General features: G+C 49.7%; 1 protein-coding gene across 3 annotated transcripts in view; it reads left to right on the forward strand.

Annotated features, from left to right (window-relative positions):
• Nucleotides 1-604: 604 nt before the first annotated feature.
• The window catches only part of SLC39A14 (solute carrier family 39 member 14), a 44,573-nt gene continuing 28,847 nt past the window's right edge, over nucleotides 605-16,330 (forward strand). For 2 of the 3 annotated variants that reach the window (XM_081334124.1, XM_081334122.1), the window contains exon 1: nucleotides 605-642. The gene's annotated coding sequence lies outside the window, so the exon portion shown is untranslated. Of the gene's footprint in view, nucleotides 643-5,868; nucleotides 5,960-16,330 lie in introns of those variants that run through there. The other variant, XM_081334123.1, reaches the window with a different exon arrangement.

Here is a 16,330-nt window from a genome sequence, read left to right on the forward strand (position 1 = left end):
AGAAGAAGCAAAATTAGTTTCCACTATTTCAAATTTCAGAGTGAATTTGAAGGATATCGCAGTAATCCAGTCGGAAGGACAAGAGGGCTGAGAATAAAGGCAGACGAGCCGGGTCTCCCCAAGGGGGGGGCTGCAACACTCATAGCGGTCAGCAGAGGGCAGCAAAGACGGCTGCGCTCTGGCGGTCATGGCCCCGTTGCAGCCTCCTCTGCAAGGGCAGGGGGGAGGTCTTTTAATCGGAAGGGCTGCACGCAACCTTCCCCCCCCTCCTATAAGCCTCATTAATAAAGGGGAAGGGAAAGAGCGCCCCCTCCCCCAAAAAATCCGTCATCCTCTTTCCCCCCCCCCCCGACGTAAGCGATCCCGTCGCTCGCCCTCCGCATCCCCGATGCGCCACGCGGACCGGCTCCTCCGAAGAGGGGGCGCGGCTAGGCTAATTTCCAGCCAATCCCCCGCTCGGGAGGCGGGGTGACGTGGCGGGGCGGTCCAATGGGAGCACAGCGGGGCCGAGTCCAAGGACGGCGTGGAGGCGGGGCGCCCGCTCTCTTTGATAAACGAGCATGCGCGTTGGCGGCCGCCTGTCAGTCCCTCCGCTTCGGTCGCGGGCCTGGAGTTGAGCGAAGCTGAGGCGCGTGCTGCAAGGTGAGCGGCGGGGAGGCGGCGGGATGCTCGGCCGCCGAGCGGGGGGACGGCAGGGCCGGGGCCGGGGGTGGAAGGTGTGAGGGGAGGGTCGGAGGCAGGAGGGGGAAGAAAGAAAGAAGCGGGGGGTGCAGGGGGGGTCCAGACCGCCCCCCCGTCTTCTAGACCAGGGGTCTGCAACCTGGCTGAGGAATTCTGGGAGCTGAAGTCCAGTTTAACCCTCACCCTAACCCCCCTCCACCGCCCTCTAGGAGACCTGGACTACAACTCCCATCATTCTTAGCCAGGAGGGAGGGAAGGAGGTGGGGAAAGCGCCATGTATCCCTTCACGGCGAATGTCTTCGCCTCCCCCACCCCAGATCTTGCTCCCTAGGCCTTGGATGGGGCTGCCCCCTGGCCATTGTAGGGCAGGGCTCCTCAGCCTTGGCACTTGAAGTCTGGAGTTCAATTCCCAGGATTCCCCAGGAAGCACTGGCTGGGGGATTCTGGGAATTACAGTCCAGGCTTCCTAAAGGAGCCAAGGTTGAGAAACACTGGGTAGGGGGTGTTCTCTTCTTCCCTTCTCTAAGAGTCTGTGAGCCAAGGGGGATGTCCACTATAGAGTAGAATAACGGAGTTGGAAGGGACCTTGGAGGTCTTCTAGCCCAACCCCCTGCTCAGCTAGGAAACCCTTATCTCATTTCGGACAAACGGTTGTCCAATCTCTTCTTAAAAACTTCCAGTGTTGGAGCATCCACAGCTTCTGGAGGCAGGTTGTTCCACTGATTAATTCTTCTGTCAGGAAATTTCTCTTTAGTTCTAGGTTGCTTCTCTCCTTGATTGGTTTCCATCCGTTGCTTCTTGTCCTGCCTTCAGGTGCTTTGGAGAATAGGTTGACACCTCCTCCCTCTTTATGGCAGCCCCTCAAATATTGGAACACTGCTATCACGTCACCCTTAGTCTTTCTTTTCATTAAACTAGAGTCATACCCAGGTCCAGAAACCGTTTTATATATGCTTTAGCCCCCTGTCCCCTGATCATCTTTGTTGCTCTTCTCTGCATTTATGTTGAGCAGTGGGCTATGGATAATTTGATGTGGGCTAGGCTTCCTAAAAAGATGCCTATTTAGCTCCATGCTGTCCATCTTACACTCTGTATCTCCCTCTGATATCAGCTGGGGCTTTTACCCCAAATCACTCTTAGTTTCCAGCTCACTTTCCTTCTACCAAGCTGATCCAGTTCCTCCTCCTCAAAATCGGAGATTGATAGCAATCTGCCTGCTGTTCTGTAAATTTCCCAGTATAACTTGCCGATATAAATTTTCTTCCCTCCGATCATGACAGGCTTAATGTGCAGGTTGATTCTCAAGCTAGGTAGCCTCCAGATGTGTGTACTTCAATTTCCACCATTCTAGGCAATGGCAGAGCTCACTTTGAATTTAGGCCATTGAAAATTCATGTGTTGTGTGCGCGTCCAGGCTGGATAACATTGACTTTTCACCATTCACAAATACTGTAGCTTCAGAAGTTCCTCTTCCCCTCAGTGGTTCATTGAATAGCTTGTTGCCTTTTACTAAAAGCAGTTAACCTATCGCGCACATAACACAACAGAATATATGCAGCCCAGGGTTGAGCTTGCTTTGAACAGCCAAGGTCGGAGACCACAAAGGACTCCACATAACACAATCTCAGGTTTACCTACGGTAGTTCTCCCCGACATCTTTCCAAATGGGCTTGATGCCAAAATGTACTATATTTCCCATTCCACCTTCAATTTCAGTGAGTACTCTAACCTCTCGGGACCAAAGTTCTCTCTCTGCATTTGATCCTTGTACGCAGGGCTTTTTTTTGTCATACAATGCCCAGAACGGAGTTGCGGCACCATTTTTGGATGGAACCCTGTAGGGTAGGCAAGACGGGTTGTATGACGTGTGTGAGTTCTGGCACCTTTTTTTTTCAAAAACACTGTACATATTATAATTCTTCTTGCTCGCTGCATACTTACTAATAGTTTCCCTCTGGGTCTCAACATCCCCCTCTCCTGCCCAGCAGTATCCCCTGAATTTGAGAATTGTGGTTTTCTTTCTAAGTAGCAGCCTTCTTCTCCTTCCATTTCTGCACCCTCAGTGCCTAATAGCTGAAGCTGGCTGAGCTCTACCATTTAGAAATTCTCTTAAGAATGTATATTTACTGTATTCAAATACAGTTTCATGTCTCAGCCCCATTCTGCAGGGACTCAACGTGCTATGACGGACCTTGCGCTTATTCTGTCTATCTCAGGGGGAGTCAGCAAGGTGAAGTGAGTGGTGCTTGTTGAAGAGAAGTGTGGACAGAGGAGATTCTGAAAGGCCTGGTTGGTAACTCTGGCCCAATGAGTCTTTAGGTTTGCAGTGTTGTGTGTGTGGGTCTCTCATCTGTAGAGATGTGGTGGGCTCAGGAGGGGTTGGCAGGATATTTCCAATAGCAAGGAATAGATATTGGGGTCACCAGCAGGCAGAAGCTGTGTAAGACACACTGGACTAAGCCCAAATGGGGTTGGAGGGTTTGTGGCGTATCTTACCAGCACATTAAATTGAACTATTTTATCTGGGGTCCTCGTGATGTGACTGCAACCACTCTGTTTTATTAGGCTGCGTAAATGTCAATTTTCGTAGATGTTGGTTGGGGAGCACAAGTGATGTGTGTCTGTGGGCTTGAGGGGCAGTGTTCCCATGAATATTTGGACTTTGTAAGAGGACTGATAAAGATCCTGTGTGAGAAATATTGGATGTGCTCTTGATGCTCAGTGCAGAGTATGAGGAGGTAAAACTAAACATGAGGAATTTGGGAGAAGGATATTTATGGAGTCCTGAAGTGGTGCTCCTTGAGCTTGGTTGTTTGCTTGCAGACATTCCATTACCTAAATAGATAACATCATCAGTGTAAGCGAGTGTGGGGTGGGCTCCCTGTTTATACACAGTAGCTTGTGCTATCAGGGTTGGAGGAGTGTGGTTTCTCCTTGGTAGTTCCTTGATTACGGCATTGTTTTCTGCTTGATTCTTTGTCAGGTGTTAATCCCTGCTTATCTGGGTGTTTGTTGCTGGAGAGGAAGTGCCCTAGTTGTTTTGTTTCCTTGGCTTTCTTTATTGTCTCTTCTGAGTGGTGTTTAAAGACAAAGTCCACAGCTCAACTTGGAATTACTTATATTCTCTTCTAGAGGAATATTTAGCCAGTTCCTATCAAACTTAAGACAATTCTTGTAAGTAGACACATCTCTTGGAGAAATTTGGTTAGCTATTACGGGCCACCAATAAAACTGGGCATGGGGAAGTTATTTTGGAAGGAGTATGGCAGTTTTATTAAGATAGAGGCTGAGGAAGCTGAGGATAATCACATAGTTGCAGGAATAGTTGGGGTGTGTGTGTGTGTGTGAGTGAGTGAAGGGAGAATGGTAACGGGATTTGGAGTTGTGCTCACACTTGCAGACTCTGGCTTAGGTTGGTGGTTCTCATTATGTAATGGTCTTGTATTCAGTAATGCTGAGTTAATGGCACATTAATGGAATAACCTGAAAGTGCTGGATGCACGGAAGACAATTTGGGCTACTTATCTGCATGTATATTTGTAGCCAAATGAAATAAAGTTGCTGTTTTGCTTGAATGGACTTTTCAAAAATAGGCAAATGTTTATGTGCTCATTGAGCGAGAGGCTGGGAGAAATAATGGGTATGTTTCTGGTAGGAAAGCGTGCCTGCACCTTCTGTAAAGAAAGAATTGTTGCATTATGTAGGTGTATATGAAGCTGACTGAGGAATTCTGGGAGTTGAAGTCCACAAGTCTTAAAGTTGCCAAGGTTGAGGACCCCTGTTCTATGCCGTATTATACTGCATGTAAACAGCTTCATTTTATACCTTACAAGTATCGGCATTATGTTGAATACATTACAGAGCTTCGGTATTCCAGGAGAAGCATTGTACCTCATAAAGATGAATACTGCAGCAACATGTTTTGTAAAATAAAAGACGACCTTGACTTTATTGTGGAAGTGCTTAAACTAAACTCTCGGTTCATCCTGGCAAATGCTGAAGGAATGTCCCAAAAGTTATCGGGTGAGATGGAATATAGAATTAAGAGCGTGTGACTCGCTCTTGGCCAGTGTTGATCTAGTGATGGCAGTTTCTTGGCAGAGCAGGAGGTGTGAAGGAGCGTTGCTCATTTAAGGCCTTCCTCTTAAATTTTTTGAGAGAAGGCTGAGCAGAAAGGTGAGCTCTGTAAAGTAGTAGTTTTCAAAGCTGGCAACTTTGACTTCAACTCCCAGAATTCCATGGCTGGCAGTGGAATGCTGGGAGTTGAACTCCACAGGTCTTAAAAGTTGCCAATGTTGGATACCCCTGTCGTAGACATATCCACATAGATTTCTTTTTTTCCTTGGCAAAAGTAAGAAAGCAGATTCCCACTGCCTTCTTATAGGATATATTTTTGACTTCACAGTGGTAGGTAGGTAAGTAGATAGATAGTAGGTAGATGATTGATAGACAGGTAGATTAGGTAGGTTGGTTGATGATAGATAGATAAGGTAGGTAGATGATAGATAGATTAGGTAGGTAGGTAGGGGGAGAGAGAGAGAAAGGCATTTCTCAATGTTGACAACTTGAAAATGTCTGAATTTCAACTCCCAGAATTCCCTGTGCTGTGCTGACTAGGGAATTCTGGGAGTCGAAGTCTACATACCTGCAAGTTACCAAAGCTGAGAAGCATTAACCTAGAGCAGGCATGTCAAACTGCGGGCCGGATGCGACGCACCGAAACCGCACCCACCCCATTGTCGGCAATGGGGAAAAAGTCGCGATATGTTGTGTGACGTCATGTGACCTCGCAAGTTTGACATGCCTGACCTAAAGCCTTAATTTCCCAATATCCAAATACTAAGTCTAATCATGCTTACGTTTTTTGAGATCATCTAATGTTCCCACCTGCAGTAGCTCTGTAGAGATGTGGCTGGGTTGGGGGACTGCTGGAATTCCATTAGGAAAAAACGCATTGTGTTTTGCATAACCAGTAATGTGCAGGCTGTTCAGAGCAGAGCACAATTTAAAAAAGCCCATTTTCTGGTCTGGTTTCAATCTACCCAACCCAATCAATCCTGATCTGCCGTTAGTAGCTATTAAATGGTCCTTTCCATCTTTTTCTTAGTTCACACTCTTAACGAATTTGAGTTCTTAATTAAGGCTGATACAAAGAATGTGATTCTACTTATTTATTTACTTATCTTCAGAACAGAACAAAAATCCAACTGATACAAATTACAGCTAAGAACCAGTTGTGGGTCCATTAAACATCTTGGCTTCATTCGTTGCAATTCAGGTTTGTTTTGTGCTGATCATTTCAGGCTAAGACAGGGGGAGGCAACCTCGGCTCTTTGATGACTCATGGACTTCAACTCCCAGAATTCCTGAGCCAGCATAGCCGAGGTTGCCTACTCCTGGGCTAAGAGAACCCTTGTCCTGTAACTCATTCCTTCTGAGCTAGTAAGTATCCTAATCATATAATCCTATGGGAGGAGGGGCTTTGAAAATCATGTTCATTTAGCTGGACTTCTCTTGAAACCAAGAGCTGCAAGGTTGATTTCTCTAGTGGAGGACTGATTGTCTGAATCGCAGAAAAGTTTTCAAAAGCAGTGAACCGAGGGGTCTTCCAGGGTCAATAACAGAAGTGTTCCCGTGTTTTTATATTTCCAGAGCACTTGAGTAAATGTCATAGAGGCAAAACTATTCTACTTATTGAAACACTGCTGACAATAGTTGAAATGTGTAAGAGTTAGCTTTCAAAGTTGGCTATCACTCATGTCCAGTAGATGTAGATCGGGGGTCTTCAAACCTGGCCACTTTAAGACTTGTGGACTTCAACTCCCAGAATTCCCTAGCCAGCCATGGCTGGCTGGGGAATTCTGGGAGATGAAGTCCACATGTCTTAAAGTGGCCAAGTTTGAGGACCCCTGCTGTAGATGGTCTACAACTGTCTTTACAAATAGTCTTCAACTTATTCATTTAGCAACCATTCAAAGTTAAAACAGCACTGAAAAAGTGACTTATGACCTTTTTTCACACTTATGACTATTGCAGCATCCCCGTGGTCACTTGATCAAAAGCCAGGCGCTTGGCAACCGGCATAAGAACTGTCCTGCTTTAACAGAAATTTTGGACTCCATGAGTCCTGAATTAAGTTGAGGACTACCTGCCAGTATATGGAAACCCTTCGCCCTTTCAGAGAGAAGCTGATTAATTTTGCACAAAGGTTTTGTGTATGTTGGAGGGCCTAAATTGTGGTTTAGCTTTAGATAGGCGAGTCCAGCCCATTGCTATTTATTCAATCAACCCAAAGAAGTGAAATGGCAAAAAAGAGAAGTGGGAATAAAAGAAAAACAGTGCATCGGTTATATAGAGAAGACCTTCTCATGTAGCCAGTTGTATTTAGCCATTGCATTTTTGGGGGGGTTATAGTTTGGCATGAAGTGTGAACCCAACCCTTATGGCTTCAGATTGTTCAATAAAACCATGATTAACCGCGATTGTTTAGGAAAGCAATTGATTCTCGAGAAAGAGGTCGAAGAACTTACCCGTATTACTTCCTGATCGGGCCTAGTGCTAAAGACTCTTTCTGTATTTGCTTTTACCTGTGTTAATAGATATCTGTCGCCTCTTTCATAAGATGCTGAATAATGTTTAAAGCATCATTGCTGAAACCACGACGTGTCTCTTGCCCATGGATTCCACTGAGGTGTGCTCCTTTGCCACGTTAACACCCAAGAGTGAGAACTGGCCTAGAAATGAAATGCTGGCAAGGCTACAAGCCCTTTTTATAGCTTGCCCTTGATTTCTAACTCCTGTCCTCCTTTTTCCGTTGGCTTTAATATTGCCACAGGCACGTTCCTTCTCCGGCCTTCTAAATTTCCACTGGAAAAGTTTATGTTAATAGAGGCAGTCCTTGGCTTACAACAGTTCATCTAGTGGCCGTTCAAAGTTGCAACGGCACTGAAAAAAAAGTGACTAGGACCGTCTTTCACACTTAACGACCTTTGTAGCATCCCCATGATCTGTTCTGAACCAGCCCTCTTCTCGCAACCCCTAATTAAGAGAAGAGTCTGGAAAGCGTCCAAGGCTAAAAGGCTTCTGCCAAGATTTAATTACGCAGTTAACAAAAACACAAGAGCTTGTCTTCTCAAGCGGAAAAGTTGCTTTCAGCAACCAGCCCCTCCCCAAACACTTCTTTTATAGAGAGCTCAGGGCGTGGTCTCCCTGTGCCTCCTCCCGAGGAGTCCCATAGTCTTTCTTTGTTTGTCCCTGCTCGTCTGCCTCCTACGTCGGGCGTCCTTGAACAGGACCAGCTGTGGGTCATCATCCTCCGCACTCTCGGGCTCACACAGCTGAGAAGAGGTCCCCGGCTGAGGACTCTGCAAAGCCTCCAAATCATCATCAGCCGGTTCGTTTCCCTCCTCCCCCACATCTGAGTCCTCCGATACATCGGACCCGGCTGTCGGACCCACAGGCTGGCCCTGAGTCACAACACTATCCCGCACCGCAGGGCCCTTCCCTCGGGTCTGCCGATCCGGATGCGGTCGGGATGGGAACTGTTCGTGAAAAGCAGTCACCAACGCAGGGGCATGAACGGCGGTCGCGTCTTCCCATGTGAAGTCCTCCGGCCCGTACCCTTTCCACTCGATCAGGTACTGGAAGCGACCTTTCAGCCAGCGGGAATCCCTGATGCTGGCGACCTCGTACTCGGGGGTGCTGCCTCCATCACGAGTTCCTGATGGGGGAGGTTCCGCTTGGCGAAGTGGACAGGCCGGTTGTTCGGGGACCAACAAGGACCGATGGAAGACGGGGTGCACGCGCAGGGAACGTGGCAGAGTTAAACGATAGGCGACCGGGTTGATGACGGCCTCGACTGGGAACGGTCCAAGGTAACGGTGGTCCAGCTTCCTCGCCGGCCGAGTGGATGGTAGGTTCCTGGTGGACAGCCAGACCCGATCCCCCACCGATAGTGGAGGCGTATCCCTTCTCGACCGATCGGCGAACCTCTTGTAGTCGGCCTTGGCCTTCTCCAGCTGCCGTCGCACCAACCGATGGATCGCCTGTAACTCCGCCATGAATTCGTTCGCTGCCGGCTCCGGTGAGTCCACGGGAGAAAGAGGGAAGAACCTGGGGTGATAACCCACGTTGGCCAAGAACGGTGTCATCTGCGTGGAGGTGTGTTGCGAGTTATTAAAGGCAAACTCGGCTATGGCCAAATAGTCCACCCAGTTGTCCTGCTGCAGGTTAACATAGCAGCGCAGATACTGCTCTAAGATGCCGATGACCTTCTCGGTACCCCCGTCGGTCTGAGGATGATGCGCGGACGAGAGGCAAACCTTAATGTCCAACGCCCGCATCAACTCCTGCCAGAAGCGGGCTGTAAACTGGGCCCCCCTATCGGAGACGACCCTGTCGGGAAGGCCGTGCAGCCGGAACACCTGTTGGATGAACATGCGACTAGTGGCGCGAGCTGACGGTAAGCCGCGACAGGGGATGAAGTGCGCCATCTTGGTCAACATGTCCACCACCACAAACACTGTCGTGAAGCCGGAGGATGGGGGTAGATCCGTCAGAAAGTCCATGGACACAGCCCCCCAGGGTCTCTTGGGCGTTGGCAAAGGCTGCAGTAAACCAGGCGGGGCCCCTGTCGCTGACTTGGCCTGCCTGCATGGGACGCAGGAGGTGACATAAGACTGGACATCGTGTCGGACTCGGGGCCACCAGAAAGTACGGGAGACCAGGTTCAGAGTCTTGAACAGGCCAAAATGCCCCGCAGCCGGGTTATCATGACATTGGCTGAGGACGAGTCCCCTGAGTGGCCCTCCTGGAACATAGAGCCGGTCACGATAATACAGGAGTCCATCCGTGACCGACCAAGGCGAATCTGGCCCCACCTCTTCCTTCCGCTGAGCCACCCACGCCTCCTGCTGCTGCGCCTCCCGGATCCGAGCCCGTATATCCACCGGCTCCCGTACCGCAGCAAAAGACTCGACGGGGATCACTGTCCTGGGCGGAAGCTTGTCTTCCACTCGGGTGTACTCGGGCTTCCTGGACAGAGCATCCGCTCTCTGGTTGTGCCCGCTTGGTATGTACCGCACCCGAAAGTCAAACCTCGCAAAGAAGAGGGACCACCGGATCTGGCGTCGGTTCAAATTCCGAGCGGTCTGCAGGCTTTCCAGATTCTTGTGGTCCGTCCGGACCTCGATTTGATGCCGCGCCCCCTCCAGATGATGCCTCCAAGCCTCGAACGCCGCCTTGATGGCCAGCAGCTCCTTCTCCCAGATGGTATAGTTGCGCTCCGAGGGATTCAATTTCCGAGAGTGATACGCGCAAGGGAAAAGGGTACCGTTGGGCGTCGCTGCCTGGAGTAACACGGCCCCAATGGCAATGTCGGAGGCGTCCGCCTCCACGACAAACGGCCGTTGCGGGTCAGGATGCTTCAAGATGGGCTCCTTCATGAAGGCGTCCTTCAAAGCTTGGAACGCCTGTTGTTCGGGGGCGTTCCACTGGAACCGAGTCTTCTTCTGCAGGAGCCGGGTGAGGGGGGCTGTCAAGGCAGCAAAGCCAGGGATGAATGTCCGATAGTAGTTGGCAAATCCAAGAAGTCGCTGAACATCCTTCACGCGACGCGGGGGTTGCCAACTCTGCAACGACTCAACTTTACTTGGATCCATGGCGATGCCCTCGGGAGAAATGCGGTGGCCCAAGAAATCAATGGTCACCTGGTAGAACTGGCACTTCTCCAACTTGGCAAACAGCCGATGTTTCCGGAGGCGCTGCAGGACCTGACGGAGATGCTGATGATGCGCTTCACGCGACGGGGAGTAAATCAGGATGTCGTCCAGGTAAATCACAACAAACTGGTCCAACAGATCCCGAAAGATGTCATTCATAAAATGCTGAAACACAGCGGGGGCGTTGGTCAGGCCAAACGGCATCACCGTGTACTCGAAATGTCCATAGCGAGTACCAAACGCTGTCTTCCACTCATCACCCGGCCGAACCCTGACGAGGTTGTAAGCTCCACGCAGGTCCAGTTTCGTGAAGATCTTAGCCTCCCGGAGTCGGTCCAAGAGCTCGGGGATGAGGGGCAGCGGGTAGCGGTTACGCACCGTGATAGCGTTGAGTTTCCGGTAGTCACAGCAAAGCCGTAACTCGCCCGACTTCTTTTTGACGAAGAGCACGGGCGCAGACACTGGCGAGGACGAGGGCCGGATGAATCCACGAGCCAAGTTCTTTGTCAGGAAGTCCCGCAATGCGGCCAACTCGGGCTCCGACATGGAGTACAAACGCCCCACTGGGAGAGGCGCATCAGGGACTAGGTCAATGGAGCAGTCGTAGGGCCTGTGCGGGGGTAATTGGTCCGCCTCTGACTCGCTGAACACGTCAGCAAAGTCGGACAGTACGGGAGGCAAGGAAACCCCTGAGGAACCCTCCACCTGGCCGGCACAGATATGGCGGGTGTGGTCCACGCACTGCAAACTTGGGAAGGTGACCAAGTTCTGAGACCAATAGATCTGTGGATCATGCGCCCGGAGCCACGCCAGTCCCAAGACCACGGGGAAGTGCAGATCCGAAGTGACGTAAAACTGAATGGCCTCCACATGGGTACTGATGGCCATACACACGGGTTGCGTGGCGGCCGTGATAGGCCCGGACAGGAGCACTCGACCATCGATGGTCTCCACAAGCATGGGCGGATCCACCGGACACTGGGGAACAGCCCATTTGGCCACAAAGGCCGAATCCATAAAGTTAGTGGTAGCCCCAGAGTCAATTAAGGCATGGACCGGAATCCCCTCTGGCTTGCCAGGAAGGATCAGTCGTGCCTCCAAAATCAAATGCCGTGGAGGTTCACAGGCACCGTCGGAACGGCGTCGCTCGGCGTGATCATTGTGGGTCGCCCGATCTTTCACACCGTCTAGATCGGGCTCGGACCGTTTCCCGATAGCAAAGCAGGGGACTTTCTCGGAGCTGGCTTGGTCACTGACGCCCGCTGACGCTTCTTTGGGCAAGAAGCAGCCAAATGTCCAGGGTCCCCACAGTAAAAACACAACCCCTCCGATCGTCGTCTGTCCATTTCCGTCACCGATAGACGGGACCTGGCGGCACCCAGCTCCATTGGCTCCTCCCTCTGGACTGGGGGCTCACGCACAACAGGGGCGGCAGGGGTCTGTGGGGTGGCACGGCGACTCTTACGCTGCTGCAGCCGGGCATCGATCCGCAGACAAAGATGGATCAGCCCATTCAGATCTGAGGGAATGTCCACGCGGGCCAGCTCATCCAACATCTCCTCTGACAAGCCATCCTGAAAGGCATCCACGAGCGCAGCCTCATTCCAGGCGGAATCCTGGCTAAGCAGCCGGAAATCGCTGATATAGGCCTGTAGGGGGCGCTGACCCTGCCTCAAAGCTTTCAGACGTCGGGTGGCGGTCTGCGCCTTAATCGGGTCCTCGTACATGAGGCGCATATGGTCACAAAACCCCCCAAAGTTATCCAACAAAGGGCTAGGCTGTGCCAACAGAGGCGTGCCCCAACGAGCTGCATCTCCCGACAGAAGGCTCAACACGAATCCCACCTTATCTCGGTCAGTGGGGAAATCAGCTGCTCTCACGCTGATATAAAGCTGGCATTGTCCCAGGAAGGCAGGAAACAGTTCTGGTTTACCAGCAAATTTATCCGGCATAGCTAACTGACATTTCCTCCTGGGTGGGGGGGCAGCATGTACCTGAGCCTGCAGTTGTGCCACCTGAGTGGCCAGCAAGGTGAGTTGCTGGTTGAGCTGGGCATTCTCGGCAAGAAGCTGCTCCATCGTAGTATTAAGGGGTGGGTGGCTGAAAGCAAACTGTTCTGAACCAGCCCTCTTCTCGCAACCCCTAATTAAGAGAAGAGTCTGGAAAGCGTCCAAGGCTAAAAGGCTTCTGCCAAGATTTAATTACGCAGTTAACAAAAACACAAGAGCTTGTCTTCTCAAGCGGAAAAGTTGCTTTCAGCAACCAGCCCCTCCCCAAACACTTCTTTTATAGAGAGCTCAGGGCGTGGTCTCCCTGTGCCTCCTCCCGAGGAGTCCCATAGTCTTTCTTTGTTTGTCCCTGCTCGTCTGCCTCCTACGTCGGGCGTCCTTGAACAGGACCAGCTGTGGGTCATCATCCTCCGCACTCTCGGGCTCACACAGCTGAGAAGAGGTCCCCGGCTGAGGACTCTGCAAAGCCTCCAAATCATCATCAGCCGGTTCGTTTCCCTCCTCCCCCACATCTGAGTCCTCCGATACATCGGACCCGGCTGTCGGACCCACAGGCTGGCCCTGAGTCACAACATGATCATGTGATCAGAATTCAGATGCTTGGCCACTGGTTCATACTTATGACGGCCGCTGTGTCCCGGGATTATGTGATCCCTTTTTGCAACCTTTTGACAAGCCAAGTCAGTAAGGGGAAGCCAGAGTCACTAACTTATCAAGTGCAGTGATTCACTTAACAACTGTGGCAAGAAAGGTGGTAAACTCACTTAACAACTGTCTCATTTAGCAACGGAAATTTTGGGCTCAATTGTTGTTGCGGTCAAGGAATACCTGTAAGATGCTGATTGTGCCTCTACATTGAACGGACTCAAATATATGGCCTGTGAAGAAAACCGACAATGCTTAAGATTTTTACTTAGCTTAACAAAAAAAGAGGAGTGAAGTGGTAGTTAGTACAGTCAAATTTATTTATTAATCTAATTTGTATTGCCGCCCATCTCCCAAGTGATGTTGGATGGCACATAATTCGGATAAAAGATATAAAAACAACAGTTGTTTAAAAAAAGTTTGCATTGGTTTATTATCATTAAGAATCTAAATATTCTTTTGGGCTGTATTGTTCCTGAACTTTCCCTTGAAATAATAAAAAGTTGCCGTGCGATATTTGTATTTATTTTACATTACTATTATTTTACAATAGGTGTATGTAACTATTTGGAGGCAGGAATTACACTTTGCTGTTGAACAGCATGATGCATCCCCCCTCAAAGTGCTACAGTCCCTAAACTAATTAAAAAAAAAAAATTTAAATTAAATTGCAATTACCCGTGTTCCTTAAATTCACATTCTTTTAGTGGAAAATTTTTGAATGCTGTTGAAGCTTTGGTGCTGCGCTCCTGTTTTACACAGAGCTCTTGGTTCTTTTCTAAATGGTTCACTAACAATTGCAGCAGCCATTACCTCTTTTTTTAAAACAAGTCTTCCCTGGAGTAAGCTTAAGAAAATAGTAATTTAAATTCATCTGTCATTCCACCCAAGGCTATGTTTGTGCAAACGCTTGTGTTAACTTCTCTCCACCCTGTAAAACAACTGTGTCTGAAAGAATTCCTGATAACTTTCTGAAAGCAAAGTCCCAAAATGGGCCTAAGCTTTTAAGACGATGGGAATGCCCGATCCCTTTTTAATAAGATTACCACAGTGCGCTGTACGTGGGGCTACTCCTGAAGAGCAATGGGAAGTTTCAACTGGTGCAGAGTACAGAAAGTAGTCAACGATGCTGGATATATGGCACATGTAACACCACTACTGTGTGAGCTGCATTGACTGCCGGTATGTTTTGGGGTGCAATTCCTGGTGCTGGTTATCTGAAGACGACCTGTGTCACTTGGGACCAGGTTTTCTGAGGGACCATCGAATCGAGTATTTTTATTACGGTCTTTGGCCAGCCTTTACAATCAAAGAATTAGCACAAAAGGAGAAATAGTCTAGAACAGTTATTAGGGAAGGGAAAAATAATAATGGGCCAATAAAATAGCACATATAATTTAAAATTTTTGCACAGTCGTGTAACTTGGTAAAAATATTTACCCACCTGATATGTGAGTGTAGGGTTAACATCCCTTAAAAATAACCAACATAAAGTTTACCTGTATGGCCCTTCTGTTTGGAAGTGATTGGGGAAATCAGAGCATGTTTGAGGGCGTCATAAAAGTAAAGGTAAAGGTTCCCCCGCACACACGTGCTAGTCATTTCCAATTCTAGGGGTCGGTGCTCATCTCCGTTTCAAAGCCGAAGAGCCAGCGCTTGTCCGAGGACGTCTCTGTGGTCATGTGGCCAGCATGGCTAGACGCCAAAGGGGCACGGAACGCTGTTACCTTCCCACCGTAGTGGTCCCTATTTTTCTACTTGCATTTTTACGTGCTTTCGAACTGCTAGGTTGGCAGAAGCTGGGACGTGTAACAGGCGCTCACTCTGTTACGCGGCACTCGGGATTCGACCCACCAAACTGCAGGGCTTTTCAACCAGTGGTATGGGTACCACCTGTGGTACATTGGCACCTGGCAGGTGGTACGCAACCATCCTAGAAAAGTGGTAGCGGAGGAGGGGAATGAGCGGAACCGGTGGTAGCACTGCACAAGCCTTAGCGAGAGACGGCTGGAGCTGCAGGGCTGTCAGGGCTCAGCGGAAGCGTCAGGATCAGCGCCAGACTCCAGCTGGAGCTGTGCGCTGATCCCGGTGCTTCTGCTGAGCCCAGAAGAAGCGCCGATCAGCTGGAATGTTGCAGCATCTCCAGGGTCAGATGCTTGGCAACTGATTCATATTTATGATGGTCACAGTGTCCCAGGGTCATGTGAAGTTACCAAAACCTGCTGCAACCACCCAGCAGAGGGGGGGGGGGAAAAACCAAACACCCACCCCACCCCCGCTGCCAATACTCAACAGAAATGCTCACAACAATGAAAACCTCAGACAGGAGGAAGAATGCCACCGGGCGGGCAGGCGGGTGCCTTGCTCGGCTGTGGCATGGGGGGCACTTTTTTCAGTGCCATTGTAACTAACAGTCACTAAGAGAACTGTTGTAAGTCGAGGACTACCTGTACTTTATCACCTTTTTTCCTTTTTGGTCATCAAGTTTTTGACACCTTGCTAGGCGACTGGTGGTACTCGGATGCTGCCCTATCCTAAAAGTGGTCCAATGGGTGGAAAGGTTGAAAAGCCCTGGGTTATGGCATTGATTGAGGACATGGGTGAGGGTTTCTTCCTGGATCCACGAGGACAAAGTCTCTGTGAATAAAGGCATCAAACCGGACTCTAGAAAAGGCCCATCTTTGCTTAATGTTAAGTTTTGTAAGTACCCCTCAACAGAGGATTTGCGACTGCCTGATAATTGGTGATAGAATTCAGAGACACTGGTGGTAACTGAAGGACCATCTTTTCCTCAGAGTCTCTGCCCGTCCCATTCAGTGGAGCTGATTGCAGCAGATCCCATCAAAAACCAGAAGATGGACCTTCTCTGCTGTAGCCCCTGCTTTGCACAATGTCCTCCCCTTGGAGATTGGAATGGCCCCAGCCCTGCTGTTCTTTCGTAAATCTTTTTGAATGCGGCTGTGTATCCAAGCCCGGAGCTCCACTGAATATGTTAAGGCAGTGATGGCGAACCTTTTAGAGACCGAGTGCCCAAACTGCAACCCAAAACCCACTTATGTATCGCCGGGTGCCGGGTGGACGTGGCCCATTGGGTGGGCGTGGCCCATTGGACGGGCGTAGCTGCGGTGGTAACGGCAGTCTGGGTGGGACTAAAAAGTTCAATCAATCAATTCCAACTTTGCGAGATCTTTTTTTTTTCCTGCGAGAAGTTGAAATTGATTGATTGATTGAACCTTTTTTTTGCACATGGCGGAGGCCTAAAGCAAAAAGGTTTTA

The sequence above is a fragment of the Vipera berus genome (genome assembly GCF_964194415.1).
Source record: "Vipera berus genome assembly, chromosome: 8".
NCBI classification, from domain to species: Eukaryota; Metazoa; Chordata; class Lepidosauria; order Squamata; family Viperidae; genus Vipera; species Vipera berus.